Consider the following 11,622-nt stretch of genomic DNA (forward strand, 5'->3'; position numbering starts at 1 on the left):
TTACACATGTTCTTAGTTAAGATTATTACACCTATCACAGAGAGCTTCAGTCTGGTAAAAGATTAGAAGCATCAACGGGCGGGGTGAGGCTGAGTGCGTTGGAGGTCGAGACACACACGCACAAACAGTAGTTAGACTCATATTTAGGTAAGAGTTCAAATAATAGTTTGCAAAAGCTTGTGACTGCAAAATTGTGTCTGCCTAAGGGACAGTTTGTTCCAGGAGATAAGCGAGAGTTAGAAGATTAATAGGAAGCACCTGGCCTCGAGACAGAGAAGATGTCCTTTTAAATGTGTCCAAAGTCGTCAACAGAACATTTGTGGTTTTGAAACTTATGCATGTGTTGTATCTGCTTGACGCATGAGGGGGCGTCATAAACGTAAACCCTGATGGTATAAAACAACTGCTTGTGTATCATTGGGCGGAGATCGATGCTGTCTGTGGGCAGTGTTCATCTCCCCACGCGCGTGTTCATTAAAATCATTGTTTGACAGAAGCTCTTCTGGACCATTATTGTTTTGTGCTCACCCTCAATATTTGAACTCGTAACAAACAGCAATAACGGCAAAACATGTAATGGACGTGCTGGTCCACTAGACAACATCATGTTAATGTAATGCTTTGGGTCTCTTATGCAAAGTAAAGAGGCTGAAATAAGGTGTCCATGAGTATCAGTTTTCAACATTCAGTATTAAGAGACAAAGACTGTACGGGTTGGGCCAGTCGTCAAGTCCTGGAGCAAAGTGAGCCTGCAAATCAGTAAGATGCAAATCAGTTTATACCTTTCATTTAATGTTTGAATTTGTTTATTCTGAGTTTTATTGTTCAGTTAGTTTCCACAGTTCATATATCATGTGTAATTTTTCATTAGTTTCAGTGTTTGTTTGTATTTTATTCTATTATTGATGGTTGTGTTGACAGATTTGTCCAAATTTAAAGCTATAGATGTGAACTTTTGGTTCCTTTATTATTACCTGTATAATTAGTTTCAGTGTTTGTGAAGTGGGGAAGGAGGACCCAAATGCAGGACTCGTGCGATGAACAGTGCTCTTTATTTACAGTGGAGTAAATAAGACAACACAATAATCCCTTGAGCTCCCTCGACTCCTGTGTCATGTCTTCACCCAAAACTCTGTGCTCTCTGCTCCGTGGCTGCTGTCCACCTGTGCTCCACTCTCCTCCTCCTGGGATAAAAAACAACAGAGGCAGCTGTCAGGACACCATGCCGCCTAATCAACAAAAAACAGTCCCAGTCTAAATAATCTAAAAGACCAACCACAGCTCCAGTGATGGCAACACACAGTTCTAGTGACCAACCCAGTGGGCGGCACTCGAGACAAAGCAGTTCAGGTGGCCTGCATACATTTAGTATCAGGCTTTACAAAAAAAAGTATCAACTATGTTAGGATCCATGTTCATCATGTGTGATGTGTGTTTACATTTGAAGGTGTTTGTGGATTTGTCACCTCTCTTCAAGGTGTGGTTTGTGTTTGATGCTGAAACAGATAAAGACTGCTGATTGAAGTAGGGTTCAGTAAAAATTGTTTGGTTGTTGGTTTGGGCACTGCTCAGGTCCACATTAAATAAACTGCTGCTCGTGTGTTTGTAGGTTCTCAGTCATCCAGGTCATGGTTGTCTAAGGAGCCTGGAAAGAAAGCGACTTTACTTCTTTAAGGTTCTGGATGATGTTTAACTTCTGATCCAAGAAGCTTCTTCAGTTGATGTGCTTCCTTTGCTCATTTTCCACCTCTGCACAGTTTCGTTTGATGACAATGCAGTGCAGTTCTCCCAAACATACAACAGAGGGCGCTATGCACATTCACTGAAGTGCAGAAAAATACAAGTGGAGGAGGAAACAAACAGCAGCATCAAGAGAGAAAACTGAAGTGTTCAAAGCGAGTTACTTTAGTCTCTTATTGTAATATTAATCGACATCTAAACATCACGTTGATGCTTCATGTTTGAGTTCCGTGTCCTTTTACTGCTCAGTTGGAAAATATTGATGCAATTTAAAAGAAGAGGAGAAGAGTAATTTCTCTGTACTACTTCAAAAGTAATTTGAAAGCACTGCCTCATATGGAAAATGAATCATGATGAAATCCTGAAACAAATAGTGTTTGTGAATATGAAGAGTTTAGTTTTCATTTTGCTCTTAGAAGTATAAAAATGCAGGACTGAAGACAAGATGGAAATGATGTGTTATGAGAAATAAAACACATATGTCGCTATGTACTATAATTTTATTTTGTTTATTTTTTGTTCTTGTAGGTTTTTTGCTTTAGTGTAAATTTTGAAAGCACTGCTTTTAGTTTGAAAATTGGATTCAGTGTTTAGAGTTCGGACAAAACAATGGACGGTTTCAAGAAATGTATTTTATCAACAAAACGTATTTTGATGGTTACTGTATTTATTTTAATGCCCTCAGTGCACGGAGGCCAACAGCCTCCACGTAAACATTTCCACCCCCAACAATCAACTCAGATTTATGAAGTTTATCATGTTCAGGCCCTGCAGCTGATTGGTGGCATGTCTGATCAGAAAGCCTTTCTGCATCTTCACAGTGTGAGTCTGAGAGTTTCTGAACAACAGGATGAGCTGCTACACACCTGACACCACATTCAAACACACACAAGCTGCAAATCTGACACAATATTTTAGACCAAAGAAAAAGGTTCACAATTTGCAGTTAACATGAAGATATTCTAGAGTAGAAACAACACACAGCACACAAGTTTCATGTAGAGATGATTGTTTATTCTGGATGTTATTTTCATTCAGTTATTTTCCATTATTTTGAGCAATTTTCTGATTTATCCAGTTCATGTTAGAACAAACATTCACAGTAACAGCTGGTCCAGTACAGACACGTTCAAAACCAGAACTGATTACACCATAAATCATGTTGTTGTAAATCACTCCACCACCAGAATCACCCTGAGAGAAGAGAAATGTAGTTTGTGCTCCCCAAAATATCTAAAACAAACACAGATGATATACAGTAATATTAGCAGTCAACCAACCCCACGTGCATCTACTTGATGTTCTTCCAGACACAGCCTGTTGTTATATGGCACATATGCAGTACACTGAGAGTATCTGGTAGGCTCACAGTCAGCAACACACGTCTGCACACTGAAGATTAGGTGGTTCATCAGGGACTAGAGAAAAAGGAAAAGAACAAAAGTTATTCATAATCTTTCAAAAGCTAAAATTTTGAGTAGAATGATGTTTCGTCTTTTTTTATGTTTCCAAATGATTTTTAAACAAGGAACTTGGCGCACAGTATATCTACTCCAAAATTTACAAAAATAAAAAACTTGTTCTTCATTCAGTATTAAACAAAAACATAAATGTAAGTATAAAACAGTCACAGAAACCGAAATCAGATTCTAGCATTAACTGTGAAATAATCAAACAAAATATGGTCTTACGTGTGTGGCCGGTGGCATTTACTCTATAACCACCAAGTCCTGCAACCTGAACGACGTCTCCTCTAGAAACAGACAAAAAACAAAACAATCATAAATTAATTTCACATCCATCCATGTGACATGAACACAAAATAAATCAATAAATCATATGATGTACTCTGCAGGCTGGGTATTTCCAGGTGGCTGAAGTGTTTCCAGGCTCCTTAGACAACCATGAGCTGGATGACTGAGAACCTACAAACACACACGAGCAGCAGTTTATTTAATGTAGCGGTGAGCACTGCCCAAACCAAAAACCAAAAATATATATTGTACCCTACTTCAGCCAATCAGCAGTCTTCATCTGTTTCAGCATCAAACACACAACCACAATTTGGAGAGAGGTGAGAGATCCACACACCTTCATGAGAGGAGCCACTAATGTAAACTAACACCACACATGATAATCATGGATCCTAACATAGTTGATACTTTTTATGTGAAGTCTGGCACTAAACCTCTGTGTTCCTGTCATACTGCATGTACTATATATACATGTAGCATATACAAAGCACAATAATTAAGCTGTTAATAATTAACAATGTCTTCTGTAAGTATTTCATTTTAAAATACACATCCATTCATGCATTAATGTTTAATGTGTGAAACATTTAAAAAGTTAGTTAAATAATAAATAATAATAATGATAAAAACCCTCTGTAAAGGACTTTTGGATTTGATGCTTTATGTCTGGATCTTGCGCTTTTGCACCATCTGGTGATGAACAGTGGAATGTAGAGTTGGTTGCATTTTTGGGTCTCCACCCAACCCCTTTTTTGCTAGCACACATCGTTAGCTCCACACATGGAAAAAGTAATGTTCAAAATTAAATAAGTGCAAGAAATCAGAATCAGAATACTTTATTGATCCCTGGGGGAAATTATTTTTTGTTACAGTGCTCCATTATAAACCAACATTAAGACAAGACAGACAATACACTAACTAAGAATAGTACAATATATACATATATATACATACATACATACATAAGTCACTCATAAATAAATAGCTGAAAAAAAAACATGTGTAGTTGTAGCAGCAAACAGTGTGTTAAGTGGATGCGTTGTACAGGGAGATGGCCACAGGCAGGAAAGATTTCCTGTGTCGTTCAGTGGTGCTTTTCGGTAATCTCAGTCTCTCACTGAACGAGCTCCTGTGACTGACCAGCATGTCATGGAGTGGGTGGGAGGTGTTATCCAACATTGTCTTTATCTTGGACAGCATCCGCCTTTCCGACACCACCTTGAGGGAGTCCAGCTCCATCCCCACAACATTGCTGGCCTTACGGATCAGTTTATTAAGTCTGTTGGCACCTGCGACCCTCAGCCTGCTCCCCCAGCATGCAACAGCATAGAGGATCGCACTGGCCACAACAGACTCATAGAAAATCCTCAGCATTTTCCGGCATATGTTGAAGGACCTCAGTCGCCTCAAAAAATAGAGACGACTCTGGCCCTTCCTGTAAAGTGCTGTGGTGTTTTTAGCCCAGTCCAGTTTATTGTCAATGTGTACTCCAAGGTATTTATAGTCCTCCACAATGTCAACACTGACCCCCTGGATTGAAACTGGGGTCAAGTGTTTCCTGGTCTTCCTGAAGTCCACGATCAGTTCCTTGGTCTTTGCCACGTTGAGCTGCAGATGATTCTGCTCACACCACGTGACAAAGGAGTCGACCACAGCCCGGTACTCTGTCTCATCATCCCTGCTGATGCATCCAACCACCGCAGAGTCATCAGAAAACTTCTGAAGATGGCAGGTCTCTGTGCAGTGGCTGAAGTCTGTGGTGTAGAGGGTGAAGAGGAAGGGGGAGAGGACAGTCCCCTGTGGTGCCCCTGTGTTGCTGATCACCTTGTCAGACACACACTGTGGGAGACGTACATATTGTGGTCTTCCTGTCAGGTAATCAACAATCCAGGACACCAGAGAAGCATCCACCTGCATCGCTGCTAACTTATCACCCAGGAGGGTGATAGAAAAAGATAATAAGGCCACAAAGGACTATTTAGCCCCTCCTGGAGGTCAGCTTACTTTGTTTGTGTTCTTTAAATGTTTTATTTTCTGTGATTGATTACGTTGTGATTGATTTACACAAAGTAGAAGAATCCATTTTGATGTGATGTTTTTTAAAAAATCGTTTTCTTCTTTGAGCAGTTCTCCCGGGTCATCGAGACCAGAATAAACCCCGTTTTATAACTCTACATGGTGCCTACGTCAACCTTTGAAGGCGCTACACCCTCAAAAGAATCAGCTGTACAGCACATTTGCTGCTGTTGTTACCAGACACAAATATAAATGTGCCAAATTTTAGATCACAGGAAATATTTCTTAGAGCAGATTTTAAATCAGTAACTTTGCAAATTTAGAGGAAATGTTTTTGGACAACAAACGTGTCACATTTTAAACAGGGTTTGAATAATCAGCGCTGACATACAGGCATTTATGCGCTGGGTATAACAGACATGCTTACCGTGTGAAAGGACCGCGGATGTCTTGGAGCAGAGAAACATGCTGTATTGTTGTTTTTCTTTATTGCATAAGCAGCGCCCGACTGTCAGAAACGCTCTGTGCGGGTAGCAAAGTCGGCTCCAACGCACCTGCAGGTATCCATTTGAAAGAAAGGTGTCGCTGCGGCTAGGCTCTCGGGACAGTCAGGCTTTTATTTATATTTGCGGCATTCTGGTGCGTTAAAACTAGCAGCCTGTGTCCCGCTTAGATCACCATTCCGAACATTCAGATATTTAAATAAAATGATGAATCGGCGAGTGATGAGGAGCCACGTAGATCCTAAAATGAGGTTTGATTAAATTAAACTCTTATGAACAGTGATGACGCGTTCCAAACAAACGATGCTTTCTACATGGCCAAATTGTGTGCTAACTACCTCACAGCGCTGTGTCCGGGGTCCGAAAAAAAAAAGTTAAAACGATATACCTTGCGAAAGTTGTGAAGTGCTGAGGAAAATACTGTGTGTCTGATGGGGTGTTTTTATATAGGTGGACTTGGTTTCAGTTGACCTCTGACATGGAGAGATGAAAAGAGCAGTTTGTAAAGAAAAAAGGTGAAAAACTATGGAACTACAGTTGGGATGTGTGTGCTGGGATGCTCTTGATAAGTATGCAGCTTTTATTGTTTTATGACTTGTTTTGCTGACTGTTGGGGCCCTACCTGTAACCCCCTCTGTCTAATCATCAAGTCGTACTGTTGCAGTGCGTTTGTGTGGCTACTAGACAATTATAGGTTGCATTAAAGGAACATTGGGGCGTCGATACAGTGCTATTGTGGCTAGTTAAGAATATGTGGTTTTTAGAAGTATCACAAGAAAAGTTTATTTCTAAAGGGATACATGTTGTTTGTGGTACTCTGTTTTAAAAACTATTAGCCTCTGTGTCTTTCAGAGCACAAAAGAAAAGTGAAATGCTCCTAAACTAGTTAAAAAGTTATATTACTACTGAGGTTGAGGCAGTAACAAAGTTCTTTAAATCATCAGGCAAAAAAATCCAGAAACCTTGGGTTAGCCGTGGCTATCCGGGTCATCTGAATAGCCTCCTTCTCCTCCTCCTGCACAGGAAATAATCCAAAGTCCGTTACATTCCAAAGAGTCACTGAAATAAATGTCTGCTGGGTAAAACATGGTCAGGTTAAAAGCGAGCCGTTTAATGTGGCTGATAAAAGGCAGATGCACACAAGAAAGAACCTAACTAGAACTAAACTGGGAAAACTGAATGCTAAACACAAAAGGCAAAGAACAAAACCTTGAACGTTGCAAAAAACATAAACATGGAAACTCCTGGAGACATGGAACAACAGACAACTTGACAAAGAATGAACAGAAACACACAGAATAAATACACACAAGGGTGATTAGGGGGAAGTGGAAACACATGGGGAAACAGCTGACACTACTCTGACATAACGAGACAAAGGAAGCAAAGCTGACTACACTGACATAGGACACAGACCTTCAAAATAAAACAGGAAACATGAGACGCAGACAAGACAATATAAACTTGATAACATAAGACACGCAGCATGAAACACATAAAGGGCAAAGGGAGACTAAAACACAGGGGTAGAAGACACAAGGGGAATCTAAATAAACAAATGAGCTTAGATAACCTAATGAACTTAAAAATAAACCACAAATATCAAAAATAACCTAAAACTTAAAACGCTGGGTCAAAAGACCCAGGATCGTGACAGTGGGAGGTTGAAGCCTATCCCAGCTGCCACAGGGCAAAAGCAGGACAGGCTGCCAGTTTATCACAGGGCTAACACAATATATGTGATAGAAAATCAACTGAAATGTTTGATATTTATTTATAATAATAAGAGAATAACTACTATTTATAATAATATTATAGTTGTTGTTATAAAATGTATTTATAAATATGTGTATATTTTTTATAACACCCAACATAAAAGGCTTCTTTCCAAACCTGAGCTGTTTCAGACGCTTCTTGAAATTCTGACTTCTCTGAACTCAGTGTAAGGTGTCTGCTCCCTCACTGCGGCTGTGCCTGGAAGTACTTCTGCTTCTTGTCTTCCCCTAATGCAGCTTTAAAGTATTAAGTATGAAGCAACAGTGCTTCTCTTTGCGCCTCTGAAATCTGTGTTCTCTCTACTGATAAACAAAAGAAACAATGTAAAATGTATTAATAAATCAGTAACAAAAATATAGCGTAGAAGGTAAGTAGAGATTTTCATACCATCTTCAAGCCTAATGCTTTTAAGTCCCACACTCAATGCAGCCTGACTCAAAACCTGATTCTAAATGGTTCAGCACAGACAGAGAGGCACAAATGTTTAGTATTAACCTAAGTTACTGATCATTTACAGTATTACAGAGTCTATCAGTCTTTGCATGATGTAAACATTCCTGTAAGTTTCTAGCTGACTCTCAGGTGTCACAGGTGTGCCAGCAGGAAAGAGGGTCAATAAACCTGCATCCTGAAGTTTGTCATGCAGGATTAAAGGAGCCAGACTTTGTTCACACAGGTAGAATTTTATTTTACACTGACTCTGGGTAAGTATGAGTATCATACGGTTTAAATGAAGCGCAGAAATTTATTATAGATCCATTGAAGCTAATCGGGATCTTTACTGTGAATCTGTGGATGCGATTAACCATGTTACTGGTAACTTCATTAACTAGTAACTTAGCAACTTAGTCATAACAGGAGTCAATATTTCTGTCTAGACACCATTTAAATAGTAACCGCTTTGAACTACTGTTCTTTGAACTAGGAGGCTGTGAGAGTCCGAGGTCCTCACTTAGGCCGGTTTACGCGTAACCCGGGGCCCGTCCGGCTAAGCCCTCCCCTGCGAGGAGCAGGAGAACGGAGCAGAAGGAGGTCGCAGGACGGGGAAGCAGGAAGTGTCCGAAGTCCTCACTTAGGCCGGTTTACGCGAACACTGCCGAGAAGGAGAAATTGATGATGATGATGATGATGATGATGATGATAATGATGTGAAGTTGAGAGTTGTTTGCTCCGGCGGTTCGGGGTCCCTCCAGACCCCAGCGTTTGCCATCGTAACTTACGAATGAGCATTGGTGTTGCGAATTACCCCATCGCCATTACTAAGGAGTCACAGTGTACCCACGGAGTAGAGAGCACCCCCGGTCCTCACTTAGGCCGGTTTACGCGTAACTCGGGGCCCACCCGAGCAGGAGAATGGAGCAGAAGGAGGTAGGTAGGCAGCAGGGAGAGTCTGAGGCCCTCAAGGAGGGCGGTTTACGCGAACTCTGCCCTCTGTAAAGCCAAGCGTCCAACAGCGAGGCCCAGGAGAACTGAGGAGAAGGCCGGTTTACGTGAAGACTACCCTCTGTAAAGCTGAGCGTTTGCAAGCGCAGGATAGAAGGACCAAAGAGAAGGAGGAAGGAGACGATGATGATGATGATGATGATGTGAAGTTGAGAGATGTTTGCTCCGGTGGTTCAGGGTCCCTTGAGACCCCAGTATTTGCCATCGTAACTTACGAATGTGGTTCGGGGTGGCGAAATACCCCATCATGATCACTAAGGGGTCACAGAGTACCCACGGAGCATGGAGCGCCCGCGGTCCCCACTTGGGCCGGTTTACGCGTAACCCGGGGCCCATCCGGCTAAGCGCTTGCCTGCGGGGAGCAGGAGAACGGGGGAGAAGGAGGAAGGAGATCGAGGAGGAACGGAGAGTCCGAGGTCCTCACTGAGGCCGGTGTACGCGAACACTCTCGAGAAGGAGACGATGATGATGATGATGTGAAGTTGAGAGTTGTTGCCGTGGCGCTTTGGGGTCCCTCCAGACCCCAAGGTTTGCCATCGTAACTTACGCGATCGATGGAGGGTTACAACCAATTAGGTGCCTTTGTCCGACGCTGTGACGAGACCCGCTATAGCCGGGGGTCCGCCTGACCCCCATCTGCCCCCACCACGAACCGGTGCCCTGTTTCGTGACAAGACCTGGGTCCGCGCTTTTTTTTGGTCCAGGGCGCACAAGGGTTAAGATTGGAAAACAATGTCAATGCCACAAACGTGAGTTGTCATATACATCTGTGAGTTAATCTGCACAACCGTGTGCACATGTGCTCTGTGCATGTACACACACAAAGAATTGACCTTCGTTCCTTAAATTTGTAGCATTGCCTCTGTGCTGACTGATGGTGCTCAGTGGCTTTTGCTTCTTGCTTTTAAATCAGATGTCACTCTCAACATAAACACAAGCTACAGCAGCCAAGCAGTCTTAGCTGAGGAAACAAAGATACATTTCCTCATTTAATGTAAAATATTGTGGTGATGTTATGTTATATTAGGCAGGCAGCTGCCCAAATAACACTGTGACAATCAAAAGTACAGGGAGTGCAGAATTATTAGGCAAATGAGTATTTTGTCCACATCATCCTCTTCATGCATGTTGTCTTACTCCAAGCTGTATAGGCTCGAAAGCCTACTACCAATTAAGCATATTAGGTGATGTGCATCTCTGTAATGAGAAGGGGTGTGGTCTAATGACATCAACACCCTTTATCAGGTGTGCATATTTATTAGGCAACGTCCTTTCCTTTGGCAAAATGGGTCAAAAGAAGGACTTGACAGGCTCAGAAAAGTAAAAAATAGTGAGATATCTTGCAGAGGGATGCAGCAGTCTCAAAATCGCAAAGCTTCTGAAGCGTGATCATCGAACAATCAAGCGTTTCATTCAAAATAGTCAACAGGGTTGCAAGAAGCGTGTGGAAAAACCAAGGCGCAAAATAACTGCCCATGAACTGAGAAAAGTCAAGCGTGCAGCTGCCAAGATGCCACTTGCCACCAGTTTGGCCATATTTCAGAGCTGCAACATCACTGGAGTGCCCAAAAGCACAAGGTGTGCAATACTCAGAGACATGGCCAAGGTAAGAAAGTCTGAAAGACGACCACCACTGAACAAGACACACAAGCTGAAACGTCAAGACTGGGCCAAGAAATATCTCAAGACTGGTTTTTCTAAGGTTTTATGGACTGATGAAATGAGAGTGAGTCTTGATGGGCCAGATGGATGGGCCCGTGGCTGGATTGGTAAAGGGCAGAGAGCCCCAGTCCGACTCAGACGCCAGCAAGGTGGAGGTGGAGTACTGGTTTGGGCTGGTATCATCAAAGATGAGCTTGTGGGGCCTTTTCGGGTTGAGGATGGAGTCAAGCTCAACTCCCAGTCCTACTGCCAGTTTCTGGAAGACACCTTCTTCAAGCAGTGGTACAGGAAGAAGTCTGCATCCTTCAAGAAAAACATGATTTTCATGCAGGACAATGCTCCATCACACGCGTCCAAGTACTCCACAGCGTGGCTGGCAAGAAGGGGTATAAAAGAAGAAAAACTAATGACATGGCCACCTTGTTCACCTGATCTGAACCCCTTTGAGAACCTGTGGTCCATCATCAAATGTGAGATTTACAAGGAGGGAAAACAGTACACCTCTCTGAACAGTGTCTGGGAGGCTGTGGTTGCTGCTGCACGCAATGTTGATGGTGAACAGATCCAAACACTGACAGAATCCATGGATGGCAGGCTTTTGAGTGTCCTTGCAAAGAAAGGTGGCTATATTGGTCGCTGATTTGTTTTTGTTTTGTTTTTGAATGTCAGAAATGTATATTTGTGAATGTGGAGATGTTATATTGGTTTCACTGGTAAAAATAAATAAT

The 11,622-nt window shown here is 42.0% G+C and overlaps 1 long non-coding RNA gene across 1 annotated transcript; it reads right to left on the reverse strand.

Annotated features, from left to right (window-relative positions):
* Positions 1-2,863: 2,863 nt before the first annotated feature.
* LOC146667730 (uncharacterized) lies at positions 2,864-6,388 on the reverse strand. Its single transcript, XR_014911964.1, has 4 exons — positions 5,938-6,388; positions 3,589-3,665; positions 3,432-3,493; positions 2,864-3,158 (listed from the first exon to the last, which is right to left on the reverse strand). It is a non-coding gene; the product is annotated as an uncharacterized LOC146667730 (long non-coding RNA).
* Between the last annotated feature and the right edge of the window lie 5,234 nt (positions 6,389-11,622).

This window comes from Rhamphochromis longiceps, linkage group LG6 (assembly GCF_057381845.1).
Source record: "Rhamphochromis longiceps isolate RC_006_pf linkage group LG6, R_longiceps_female_GT1.1, whole genome shotgun sequence".
Taxonomy (NCBI): Eukaryota; Metazoa; Chordata; class Actinopteri; order Cichliformes; family Cichlidae; genus Rhamphochromis; species Rhamphochromis longiceps.